The sequence below is a fragment of the Pseudophryne corroboree genome, unplaced genomic scaffold (assembly GCF_028390025.1).
Source record: "Pseudophryne corroboree isolate aPseCor3 unplaced genomic scaffold, aPseCor3.hap2 scaffold_571, whole genome shotgun sequence".
NCBI classification, from domain to species: domain Eukaryota; kingdom Metazoa; phylum Chordata; class Amphibia; order Anura; family Myobatrachidae; genus Pseudophryne; species Pseudophryne corroboree.
This window is the reverse complement of record NW_026970170.1, coordinates 341495-354258: the sequence shown is the minus strand read 5'-3', so window position 1 is coordinate 354258 and position 12764 is coordinate 341495. Positions and strand designations below refer to the sequence as shown.

General features: G+C 40.8%; 4 non-coding genes across 4 annotated transcripts; all 4 read left to right on the top strand.

Moving 5' to 3' along the window:
• Nucleotides 1-3928: 3928 nt before the first annotated feature.
• LOC135033467 (U1 spliceosomal RNA) lies at nucleotides 3929-4092 on the top strand. The gene has a single exon (XR_010228831.1). It is a non-coding gene; the product is annotated as a U1 spliceosomal RNA (small nuclear RNA).
• Nucleotides 4093-4244: 152 nt separating this feature from the next.
• LOC135033364 (U1 spliceosomal RNA) lies at nucleotides 4245-4407 on the top strand. The gene has a single exon (XR_010228744.1). It is a non-coding gene; the product is annotated as a U1 spliceosomal RNA (small nuclear RNA).
• A 7878-nt stretch (nucleotides 4408-12285) lies between these two features.
• LOC135033274 (U1 spliceosomal RNA) lies at nucleotides 12286-12449 on the top strand. Its single transcript, XR_010228664.1, has one exon. It is a non-coding gene; the product is annotated as a U1 spliceosomal RNA (small nuclear RNA).
• A 151-nt stretch (nucleotides 12450-12600) lies between these two features.
• Nucleotides 12601-12764, top strand: LOC135033319 (U1 spliceosomal RNA). Its single transcript, XR_010228708.1, has one exon. It is a non-coding gene; the product is annotated as a U1 spliceosomal RNA (small nuclear RNA).

The following is a 12764-nucleotide window of genomic DNA, read 5'->3' as shown; positions in this document are numbered from 1 at the left end:
TGATTAGAGGTACGGAATTAAATGTAGATAAGAAGAAGACACAAAATAAGACTCCGCAGAGCAGTTATCAGGTGTTTTTATCAATTGTTGCATTTAAAAAATCAAGCAATTAGGGAACACAATGTTGCAACAATGTAACCCTATTTGCAAAATAGTACTAAATAAGTTTGTCGATGTAAGACATTTGCAAAGGCGCATCCAAAACACGCTGGAAAATGCAACTGAATCTGTGTTTGGAGGCTAGAATAGGAAATGTGCATCGGTCCTACAAGTACTGAAAGCTCTTCTCCCATCTCCCTTTTCTGAAAAGCCATTTAATATATGGTTCCCAGATAGGGGACATATCAGATATTGCCTTTCAAAAGCAGCAAATATCATACCACTTCTATTGCCATCAAAGATAAACATTGATTGTTTTCAGATATTGGATTGAAAAAGCAGTCTTTATTGACATAAAGAAGCCATAAAACATACATAAACATTACACACATAAGTACTGTGTTGCAGCACAGCCAAAACACAATACAAATGCTGTCGGTATAGTACAGTTCAAGAACTACAGCACAGGTCAGCCTACACTATAAATCATGAACTGCACTATACATTTAAACAATACAATAGTTAATAAGGCTATGGGTGTGGAGTGTAAGAGGGTGACGGAATCACAAGCCCAAAGCTTTATTGAAAGACAGACACATATAAAGGGAGGATTAATAAATACAAAGATACCCTTTACTATAGAATGTAGTCCAATCCGGTCTTTCAACTCTTCCACAACTGAAAAACGGATAGTGTTCCCAAGCCTTCCATCCTGGAATATCTTCAGTCTCTCGCCAATGAAGAAAACAATCCCTCCAGCAGACTCTTCAACCACAATACAATATCACAGCCAAAAGAGCGAGAAGCAACTACACTTGCGTTTAAACAAAATGGCTAAAACTTAGTGGAGGAAAGTGCAGTGCACCAAAACATAAGCTGACACAATCATGGAGAATGCGCCAGCATATATGCTCTTCTGTCTATATTTTCCAAACCTGCTCTTGTCCCCTCCAGTTGCTCCATGTAGATTTGACGTCTGGCAAGGTGCATAACTCACTGACAAGCAGGCACACTCCTGCATGAGTTTTCTCTCTCTCTAGCTGGATGATACACATTCATTTGCATGTGCTCCACCTCCGACACACCGCCCACCTAACCACCCAGTAACCAGAGCCACCCACAAGCCAACTGGCTCCGTGATTTAATTTGCACAGTGCAGTCATCCAGGCAGCATGTCCTTCTCAATGGAATAATCTCTGGTTCCATGGAATCTTCCACATTGGAATGCTGCGGAACAAAAAGGATTTAAACGTTCAGCTTGCTAGCATTCAATGTACCTGCGGTTTGGTTCTAGCACATGGGTCTTCATCCTGTGGCCCTCCAGCTGCTGTGAAACTACACATCCCAGCATGCCCTGCCACAGTTTTGCTATTAAGGTATGCTAAAACTGAGGCAGGGCATGCTGGGATATGTAGTTCCACAGCAGCTGGAGGGTCGCAGGTTGAAGACCCATGTTCTAGCATGCCTGTTCTATGATGCATGTTCCGTGATGTCACAATCAGCTTGGAATGGGGTGTCTAGCATGCATTTGCTGACTGCCACTTGAGGCAGACACACATCAGGAGATGCAGCATATCGGAGGTCTTCGATGCCTTTCCAGCAAATGCACACCACCAGCTGCTGGTCTGGACACAAAACAATGCCCACAATTGAAGGCTCAAAATGCCCAACTACAGGATTAATGTAAGTAGTGAATTTAGGAATGAGTTTAGAAGTAGGAAATTAAGTTAGTTCAGAAGTACATTCAAATTCAGATCTAAAGACTAGGTAGGCCTCACGTCCTGGCAGCACCCAGCATTTAAAAATGCCTTGATTATAGGTAGGGAATTAAATGTAGATAAGAAGTAGACACAAAAGAAGACTCCACAGAGCAATTATCAGGTGTCTTTATCAATTTTTGCATTTAAAAAATCAAGCAATTAGGGAACACAATGTTGCGACAATGTAACCCTATTTGCAAAATAGTACTAAATAAGTTTGTCGATGTAAGACATTTGCAAAGGCGCAAACAAAACACGCTGGAAAATGCAACTGAATTTGTTTTTGGAGGTTAGAATAGATGCAGGATCAAGTAGCTCAATGGGTAGGGTGTTTGATTAGAATTTAACAGGTTATAGGTTTGAATCCTGGGTATGATAGTTTGAGGTGTTATTTAATAAAGTATGTTTATATATTAGTCACACATGGCTTACTTGTACAAATGGCATGTCACCAGTTAGTGCTGACTGCTGATATGCCATTTACACAAACATGCCATGTGTGACTGTATATGCATTTAAGGAGGGCACCCCTGCAATACCACAAACCATTGAGTGTCAAGTATACTAGATATATCTTCATATCTCATGTGCTTTCTCTGAGATCAATCTTGTTATGCCCCTTCCCCACAAGGCATGCGCCTTTTGTCCATATTGCAAAAATGGGGGGGAGGGCATATAATTCTCTGTCACAGGGCACCAAAAAGTCTAGTTATGGCTCTGGTATGCATTATGTAATCTGGCAGACCATCTCTCCAACACTGGCTGGTTGGAATAGAAATCCGGTTATCTATGTGAGCAAATGACCATCAACGATTTACTCTCAAACACTAAAAAATGGACAAAAATGGTCCCCTAAACAAATTGGTTAAATTTTGGGTTTAACCAATTTGTGTAATGACCATTTTTGACCACTTTTCTAGTGTTTGGGAGCAAATGGTTAATTGACATTTGCTCCTATACATTACCAGATTTTCATTCCATCCATCCAGACTGGATAGATAGCCTGACAGATAATTGTGTAGTGTACGCCCAGGATAACTGTTAGTCATGCTTTATTTTATGGCGGCACATAAATGGGTGGACAGATCCAGGGCAAGCACTGCCCACTCATGCATAGTTGTCAACTGATGTGAAGTTCCAGGGGGCAATCTCAGTTATAAAGAGAAGTATCTGGAAATTGTCCCTAGTTAAAAAAAAAAAAAATTTGATCAACTCCATTTATTTAGTATGATATCCCAGGTGATAGGATGCCGGCAGTCAGAACAACATACTTTATTAAATAACACATCTCAAACTACCATACCCAGGATTCAAACCTATAACCTGTTGAATTCTAATCAAACACCCTACCTATTGAGCTATTTGATCCTGCATAAAAATTGTGAACATTATATGAAGCTATTGGTACTTTGCAAAAAAAAAGAATCAGCATTACAACGCAGCAGATCCATGCAGTTTGCAGCCACACACTACATGTATCTGCTCAGCCACAATGCTGATTATTTCTTCACAAAGTACAAGGTGAGCTCCAAACAGAATTCTCTAGCTTAGAATTATACCTTTCTTTGCCAAACCTAGAAGTCGGGCCCCCCACCCTGGGATCCCCCAGAGGGAGGCCTGCACCGTCATGCGGCAGGCTTGTCCGTTTTGGAAGCAGGCTGATGGGCAGCCCAGGATTGCTTCAGTCTGGGCTTGGCAGGTCTGGAAACATGAGCTTGCTTTGGGTATGCCTGACCTTGGGTACGCTTTACCTGGAGGATGAAAGGGCCAAGAAAAGTACTTTTAGCCTTCTGCGTGGTAGGAGTCATACTAGGTAGGCAAGCTGTTTTAGCAGTAGCCAGATCAGCTACAATCTTATTGAGGTCTTCTCCAAAAGGAGATTCAACTGAGGCAGCACAAGGGAACTCTCATCTGGGGACAACAACTGCAGGGAGAACACATATTTTCAGATGAACATGGTAGGGCAGAAGGCTGCCTAATACTGAAGCACCCCCAAACAACAAATCAAATGCAACTTACTTGACAGAGATGTGCCTGAGCAACGGCCCTCCCCAGCCCTATCCCAAATCATACTTATTTTGCATAGGAGATACCATGGTCATGAAGATTGTTCTCCCAGGGTTAGGTTCATTCATTGCATTCTGGGTATGCTGACCCCTGTGATTTCCCCAAATGTGGGAAACTCGACTGCATTATTTGTGGTAGTGGGGGACTGTATTTGTGCTTTCCTCTGGTCAGCTCTGGTAAAATTCAGATTTCTTTGTCTCAGATCTTCCTCTAGCCTTGTTCTTCTTTCGAGAGTTCCCTTGTGCTGCCTCAGTTGGATCTCCTTCACTTGACAGGGGGGTGCCCGAGCAGCGACCCTCCCCAGCTCTAGCCCAACTCCTACTTACCTGCCAGGTGAGATACTATGATCATGAAGTTGCTTCTCCCAGGGCAAGGCTCACCCATTGCACTCTGGGTGTGCTGCCCCTGCGATTTCCCCAAATGTGGGAAACTTGACTGCATAATTTGAGTTTTCCCTGGTCGGCTCTCATGTAATTCAGATCTCTTTGTCTCAGGTCTCTCTCCAGCCTAGTTTGCTGTCTGGTTCTACTTCTTTTTTCTTGAGCCCCTCCCTTCTATACCCTTGTGCACTATCCTGACTTCTCCTCCCGTCTGCTTACTTTATGCCTCCCAATGCACAATGCAAACTACGGGTAGTGCTGCAGGGCCCACACCCTTTTACTTGCATTACAGAGCAGCTCTGGAGCTGTTACAGTGCCCAGCTGCTGCAAGAAATCAGCTTGAATGCTTCAGGGGCTGGGGAATGGCCAACATGAGCCCCACACCGAAGGAGGGTGGGGGTGCTTAATGCGAACTAGGGGTCATCCAAGCACCACAAAAGGCCTCCATGCCCTGCACGCTCCTTTTCTCTTTTCATATGCAGACGAGGGTTGAAGCCAACTTTGACCCACTGCTTGGATGACATCACCATATTCAAATCCATCTGCTGCAGGCCATCCCCCAGGAATGCTTGCACTAGTTGTTGCATTTGGTTTGTTGTTTGGGGGTGCTTCAGTATTAGGCAGCCTTCTGCCACCCCATGTTCATCTGAAAATATGTGTTCTCCCTGCAGTTGTTGTCCCCAGATGAGAGTTCCCTTGTGCTGCCTCAGTTGAATCTCCTTTACTTGACAGAGATGTGCCTGAGCAGCGGCCCTCCCCAGCCCTATCCCAAATCAAAAAAACACAAAAACTACCCACACAGGTGTGACCCTCTGTAGGAAATCAGTAGCGCTGTCCCCACCATTTATCGGAGATAATCAATAAATAATTAAAAAATGGCTAATTACTATTAAATTTTAAAACATATAAATCATATTTTATTAACATATATTGCTGCAGCAAAATTGACATACATAAAAATGCATATTGTGTATAGTGGATGCCTTTAATGTAAATGCTCCACATACACAAATGTATATACTTAATTACGTTTATTCTCTGAGGCTTGGATTTTAATAAGCTGACTTCAAAATGTCCACATAGATTAATGATAGACCAATGAGCTCGGCATTTACGGACACTGCTTGCATGAGTATGTCCTTAATTAATTAATGTCCCGAAAAAGATGTGTGCACACATATATCACTTTGAATGGATAGTTACCATGGGCGATAAGTTTTTCATTCACCTCTTTAGAACAGTCTGTTTAGGACCGTCCCAATTGGAAAGACTCCCTCTGCTGGTGCTTGTCCATTTACTGCAGAATATCTGGAGACAATATCCACGGGAATCCGTCCACAGTGCTCCGGCTCCCTCTGCTGGTGGCTAACCGCAATTGCAGGTGGACTGGCTGTTTTGTCGTAGCCAGAAGCCGGTGATCGTGTAAAACAAGCAGGAGGTGATAGTCACTGCCAGTAGGTCCTTCGAAAACGCGTTTCTCCGCCTTCCCAGTGCGTTCAGCGGCTTCCTCAGTTCGAATGACCATCATCCCAATGAACACTTTATATAGCCCCACTTATTTGAAATTCCCGCGGCCATTCGCGCATGCGCACTCAAACGTGCGTTCCAAGCCTCAGTCTCATTACAAACTTTAAATAGACTCCAGCGGCCATTTTAGCTGGTTAAAACACACGATCCAAGCCTCATTATCACACCCGGAAGTTGCATCCATCGTTCTTATTAACAATATCAGAATCAAGCCTCGTTTTAAAACATAATTATCTACAACTTCATATTCAATTATACTGAACTCTAATGCAATTTGCTCAACAAGATTACGTCACTTAGTTTAATCATAATTAATGTATCATGATTACAAGTAATCCATGTCTTATTTGACAACATCAGTACAAATATGACCGTATTTAAGAACAATATTAATACTAGTCAACACATCCTATTTTATTAGCACAGGTGATAAATATATTAAATATACTGCTCAACAGTATCATTACTCGGAAATAAAAGGGGACTAATTTTGATTATAATTTGTACTTTATAATTTATAATTTAGATCCCCACACGCCATCTTGTGGTTAGCCACCAGCAGAGGGAGCCGGAGCACTGTGGACGGATTCCCGTGGATATTGTCTCCAGATATTCTGCAGTAAATGAACAAGCACCAGCAGAGGGAGTCTTTCCAATTGGGACGGTCCTAAACAGACTGTTCTAAAGAGGTGAATGAAAAACTTATCGCCCATGGTAACTATCCATTCAAAGTGATATATGTGTGCACACATCTTTTTCGGGACATTAATTAATTAAGGACATACTCATGCAAGCAGTGTCCGTAAATGCCGAGCTCATTGGTCTATCATTAATCTATGTGGACATTTTGAAGTCAGCTTATTAAAATCCAAGCCTCAGAGAATAAACGTAATTAAGTATATACATTTGTGTATGTGGAGCATTTACATTAAAGGCATCCACTATACACAATATGCATTTTTATGTATGTCAATTTTGCTGCAGCAATATATGTTAATAAAATATGATTTATATGTTTTAAAATTTAATAGTAATTAGCCATTTTTTAATTATTTATTGATTATCTCCGATAAATGGTGGGGACAGCGCTACTGATTTCCTACAGAGGGTCACACCTGTGTGGGTAGTTTTTGTGTTTTTTTGTTCAATATAGGGATTGCAATTATCCCTGTATCAGGAGCAGCAGTCTCCGCCATTGTCTAAAATCTCCTTGATCCAGCGGGTACTGGCGCCGGAGAGTGTATACTTCTGTCCACACAAGGTTGGTGTGTGGGCGGTTGTGTACACATCCAGTATCATTTATTCTTTGATTTGATTGTCTTAGGTAATTGCATCTCGGGCAGCAGGTAACTTGGGGAACCATTGATATGGCAGCGCTTAAGTGCATAGCTGAACGATTGGAAAGACGCAATGTGTATTTAAGAGGGGGGGAAGATATACAAATTATGGAGAGGGATGAGAATTTGGAGGATATGCATGGTTTATTCAATAGACTAGAAAATCTATGTATAGAGGAAACAAGGCACTGGTGGGACCAGGTGTCCTTACAGAAATATTTAGATCAAGGTTTGATACCCAGGGGATTGAGGATTTTAAAGACCTCTACGTTTAAAGAGGACAAGCAGTTTTCAGAGGAATGGAATAAATTACTAGATAATTGTTCCATAAACCTTATGAAATTGCTTGTCAGATTTAGGGAAGACAAAGTTAGTGTGATACAGAAGGAAATTGAAAAGACCCAGGATTTGTTGAAATCTTTTTCTGAAGACAAAGGATTCAATGAAAGAGATCTGAGAGTAAATCGTAAGGTGGAGGATTTTGAAAAAACCTTAGTCTTCAGAAAAAACAACAAACTAAATCGGGATAAATTAGACTATCAAAAGGGAGAGGTTCACACTTACAATAGAAGGAGGGACAACATCTATGACCAAAAACCCTCTAAAAGGGAATTAGGACCCAGACAAAATCTTGAACATAGATTAGGTCATTACAGGGGACCAAGAACCCCAATTGATCTTAGAGATTCCAGGAGTTTTAGGAATCAGGATGAGGGGAATTGGGAACCAAATACCTATAGGAATAGGCATGATAATTTATTCCAACAAAATAGTGTCAAATCCCCAGCCCCATATTCCAAGTGGAGTAGAAGAGACTCTGGAAGGGATGATTGGGTAGATATGGGAGGGAAGAATAGGCAACAGTCGAACACCCATGGTGGCACAAATAATTTTTTGGAGGACAGCCACAGATTCCAAAACCGTCCACAAAGAAAGTACGAAGGAACAGGGTGGTCCGGAAAAAGGCAAAGAGAACAAGAGCCAGAGGAAAGAGAGGAAGAAAGAGTAGGTCAAGTAAAAAACATGAAATTAAAGTGAAGGGAAAAGGGGTTTTTAATTTGTCCTCAAAAAAGTTGGGTCCAGATCAACTGAGATTGCTTGAAAAGGGCTTAAACTTTGCTCCCGCCCAAAAACCCAACTTATTCGATCTATTCGTTGATCTTAATAGATATATCAGAACGCTAAGTAGAAAGCGATATTTCGCGATGAAAAATATGAAGAAAAAAGGTATTGAAGGTAATCCCATTATATTGGATCAGGATGACCAATTAATGGTTGATATATTAGAATCCTTGGCAGATGAATCAACGAATGAGTCGAATAAGGAGGACTATACTAAAATATTTGATGGTAATGGGACAAACAGATTTAAAAATAAGTCTGAGTTTTACCCGCTGACTTATAGAGGGCCCTATATTGAGAGCTTCTATAAGTCAACATTAGAACAATTTAGGGAGATGTGCCAAAAATCAGAGAAACAATCGTTAAAGGATAATTTGAGTACTAAGGAACGATCAGCACTTAAAATCTTGAGGGGGGATCCCTCCTTGACTATTAAACAAGCTGATAAAGGCGGTGGGATTGTGGTAATGGATACAGTGATGTACTTGGCGGAGGCCAATAGACAATTAAACAACGTCCACCTGTATTCAAGACTGACCCACAATCCCACCGCACAGTTTCAAAAGGAATTAAAAATCTTGCTAAATAGGGCAGTGGATTTAGGTGCTATATCCAGAGAAACTCAATGTTTTTTGTTTTCTGATAATCCGGTAATTCCCACGTATTATTGTCTTCCAAAAGTACATAAAACTTTAATTAACCCCCCGGGAAGACCCATTATTGCGGGGGTAGATTCATTGACCAGCAATTTATCTTTTTTTATAGACAGTTTTTTACAGGGTTATGTTGTCAAATTAAAATCACACATTAAGGACACTACACATTTTTTAAATTTAATTAAAAATATTAAATGGCAGTCAACTTATTGTTTTATCACATGTGATGTAGAATCATTATATTCTAACATTGAGCACCAGTTGGGGATTGAGGCAGTGGCATTTTATCTGTTAAGAGACCCTAATATAGGGGAAGAATTGCGGTGGTTGATTTTGGAGAGTATTAGATTTATACTCGAACATAATTATTTGATTTTTGATAAACGATATTATTTACAGACTAGGGGGACGGCCATGGGAACCAGGTTCGCTCCGAGTTTCGCCAACCTGTTTATGGGGCGGTTCGAGGAACAACATGTGTGGACCAGTGATCTCGGGGCGAGCCTGGTTCTTTATGGCCGTTTCATTGATGATTTATTTTTCATTTGGGAGGGGAGCACTGAATCAGCAGAAGAATTTGTTGCCAGTTTGAATTGCAATAATTATGGTTTGAAGTTTACGGGGTACTGCCACCCCACACAGGTCACTTTTTTGGATATAGCACTTAAGATCGAAAATGACATCATTATAACAAATACTTTTGTTAAGGAGGTAGATCAAAACCGATATTTACATTACAAAAGTAGTCATTTACAACGATGGAAGGATAATATACCGAAGGGCCAGTTCCTTCGGATAAAAAGGAATTGTTCCACCAAAGAAGGAGCAAGAGAACAAATGGAATCTCTCTATGGGGCGTTTCTTACGCAGGGGTATCCAATATCTGTTCTTGACCAGGCTTGGAAGGAGGTGGAAAATATGGAAAGAGACCATTTATTGGATACCACCAGCAAAAATACTAGAAAGAAAAATAACAAAATGACGGATAGGACAACAATGTTTGTAACTAAGTATAATACTAGTGCATACAAGATCAAGAGGATAATTAAGAAGAACTTTTCTATTCTCAAGTTGGATGAGATGTTGAACTCCAATGTAGTCCTTAGTGAACAGGTAATATTTCGGAAGTCAGATAGTCTGAAGTCCGCACTAGCTCCAAGTTTTTTTAGGAGACCTGGGGAAAAATCCATGGCTCCAGATGCCCAAGGGGGACAAATAGATACATGGATACCCAAACCGCCATTAGGGTTCCATAAGTGTGGTAGACTAAACTGTACAACATGCAAACACACAAAAAAGAAAACCACACAATTTGTCTCATCTGTATCGGGAGAGAAATTCAATATAAAAAGTTTTCTGAATTGTAGATCCATGTATGTTATCTACGTCTTACAGTGTGGTTGTGGAGCACAGTACGTGGGGCACACCACTCGGGCACTTCACGTTAGGTTCATGGAGCATAAAAGACAGATAGATAAAAAAGTAGGAAACACCTACCTATACCGCCATATTTTGGAATGCAATGGAGGGAAAAGTGATAATCTACAAATCATGGCAATTGAACAAGTGGCGGTAACCAGTAGAGGAGGTGATAGGTATAAAAGGTTATGTAAGAAAGAGGCTTTCTGGATCTTTAGCCTAAAAACCTTGATCCCGCAGGGTCTGAATGATACGGTTGAGTTAAATAAAATCTAAGTTCAAATGTTTAATATTTATAATATAAATATTTGATTTTTATAAATATCATTCTTGACATATAATATATGGGGGGGTGGGATAGGATATGGTTCCTTATGATGCTGGATTAAGGAGATGGAGATAACAGGATTATGTATAACAATACGAAGGGGTGTAATTATGTATTTGAACCACAAGATGGCGTGTGGGGATCTAAATTATAAATTATAAAGTACAAATTATAATCAAAATTAGTCCCCTTTTATTTCCGAGTAATGATACTGTTGAGCAGTATATTTAATATATTTATCACCTGTGCTAATAAAATAGGATGTGTTGACTAGTATTAATATTGTTCTTAAATACGGTCATATTTGTACTGATGTTGTCAAATAAGACATGGATTACTTGTAATCATGATAAATTAATTATGATTAAACTAAGTGACGTAATCTTGTTGAGCAAATTGCATTAGAGTTCAGTATAATTGAATATGAAGTTGTAGATAATTATGTTTTAAAACGAGGCTTGATTCTGATATTGTTAATAAGAACGATGGATGCAACTTCCGGGTGTGATAATGAGGCTTGGATCGTGTGTTTTAACCAGCTAAAATGGCCGCTGGAGTCTATTTAAAGTTTGTAATGAGACTGAGGCTTGGAACGCACGTTTGAGTGCGCATGCGCGAATGGCCGCGGGAATTTCAAATAAGTGGGGCTATATAAAGTGTTCATTGGGATGATGGTCATTCGAACTGAGGAAGCCGCTGAACGCACTGGGAAGGCGGAGAAACGCATTTTCGAAGGACCTACTGGCAGTGACTATCACCTCCTGCTTGTTTTACACGATCACCGGCTTCTGGCTACGACAAAACAGCCAGTCCACCTGCAATTGCGGTTAGCCACCAGCAGAGGGAGCCGGAGCACTGTGGACGGATTCCCGTGGATATTGTCTCCAGATATTCTGCAGTAAATGGACAAGCACCAGCAGAGGGAGTCTTTCCAATTGGGACGGTCCTAAACAGACTGTTCTAAAGAGGTGAATGAAAAACTTATCGCCCATGGTAACTATCCATTCAAAGTGATATATGTGTGCACACATCTTTTTCGGGACATTAATTAATTAAGGACATACTCATGCAAGCAGTGTCCGTAAATGCCGAGCTCATTGGTCTATCATTAATCTATGTGGACATTTTGAAGTCATCTTATTAAAATCCAAGCCTCAGAGAATAAACGTAATTAAGTATATACATTTGTGTATGTGGAGCATTTACATTAAAGGCATCCACTATACACAATATGCATTTTTATGTATGTCAATTTTGCTGCAGCAATATATGTTAATAAAATATGATTTATATGTTTTAAAATTTAATAGTAATTAGCCATTTTTTAATTATTTATTGATTATCTCCGATAAATGGTGGGGACAGCGCTACTGATTTCCTACAGAGGGTCACACCTGTGTGGGTAGTTTTTGTGTTTTTTTGTTCAATATAGGGATTGCAATTATCCCTGTATCAGGAGCAGCAGTCTCCGCCATTGTCTAAAATCTCCTTGATCCAGCGGGTACTGGCGCCGGAGAGTGTATACTTCTGTCCACACAAGGTTGGTGTGTGGGCGGTTGTGTACACATCCAGTATCATCTATCCCAAATCATACTTATTTTGCATAGGAGATACTATTGTCATGAAGATTGTTCTCCCAGGGTGAGGTTCATTCATTGCATTCTGGGTATGCTGACCCCTGTGATTTCCCCAAATGTGGGAAACTCGACTGCATTATTTGTGGTAGTGGTGGACTGTGTTTGTGCTTTCCTCTGGTCAGCTCTGGTAAAAGTCAGATTTCTTTGTCTCAGATCTTCCTCTAGCCTTGTTCTTCTTTTGAGAGTTCCCTTGTGCTGCCTCAGTTGGATCTCCTTCACTTGAAAGGTAGTGCCCGAGCAGCGACCCTCCCCAGCTCTAGCCCAACTCCTACTAACCTGCCAGGTGAGATACTATGATCATGAAGGTGCTTCTCCCAGGGCAAGGCTCACCCATTGCACTCTGGGTGTGCTGCCCCTTGCGATTTCCCCAAATGTGGGAAACTTGACTGCATAATTTGTGTTTCCCCTGGACGGCTCTCGTATAATTCAGAT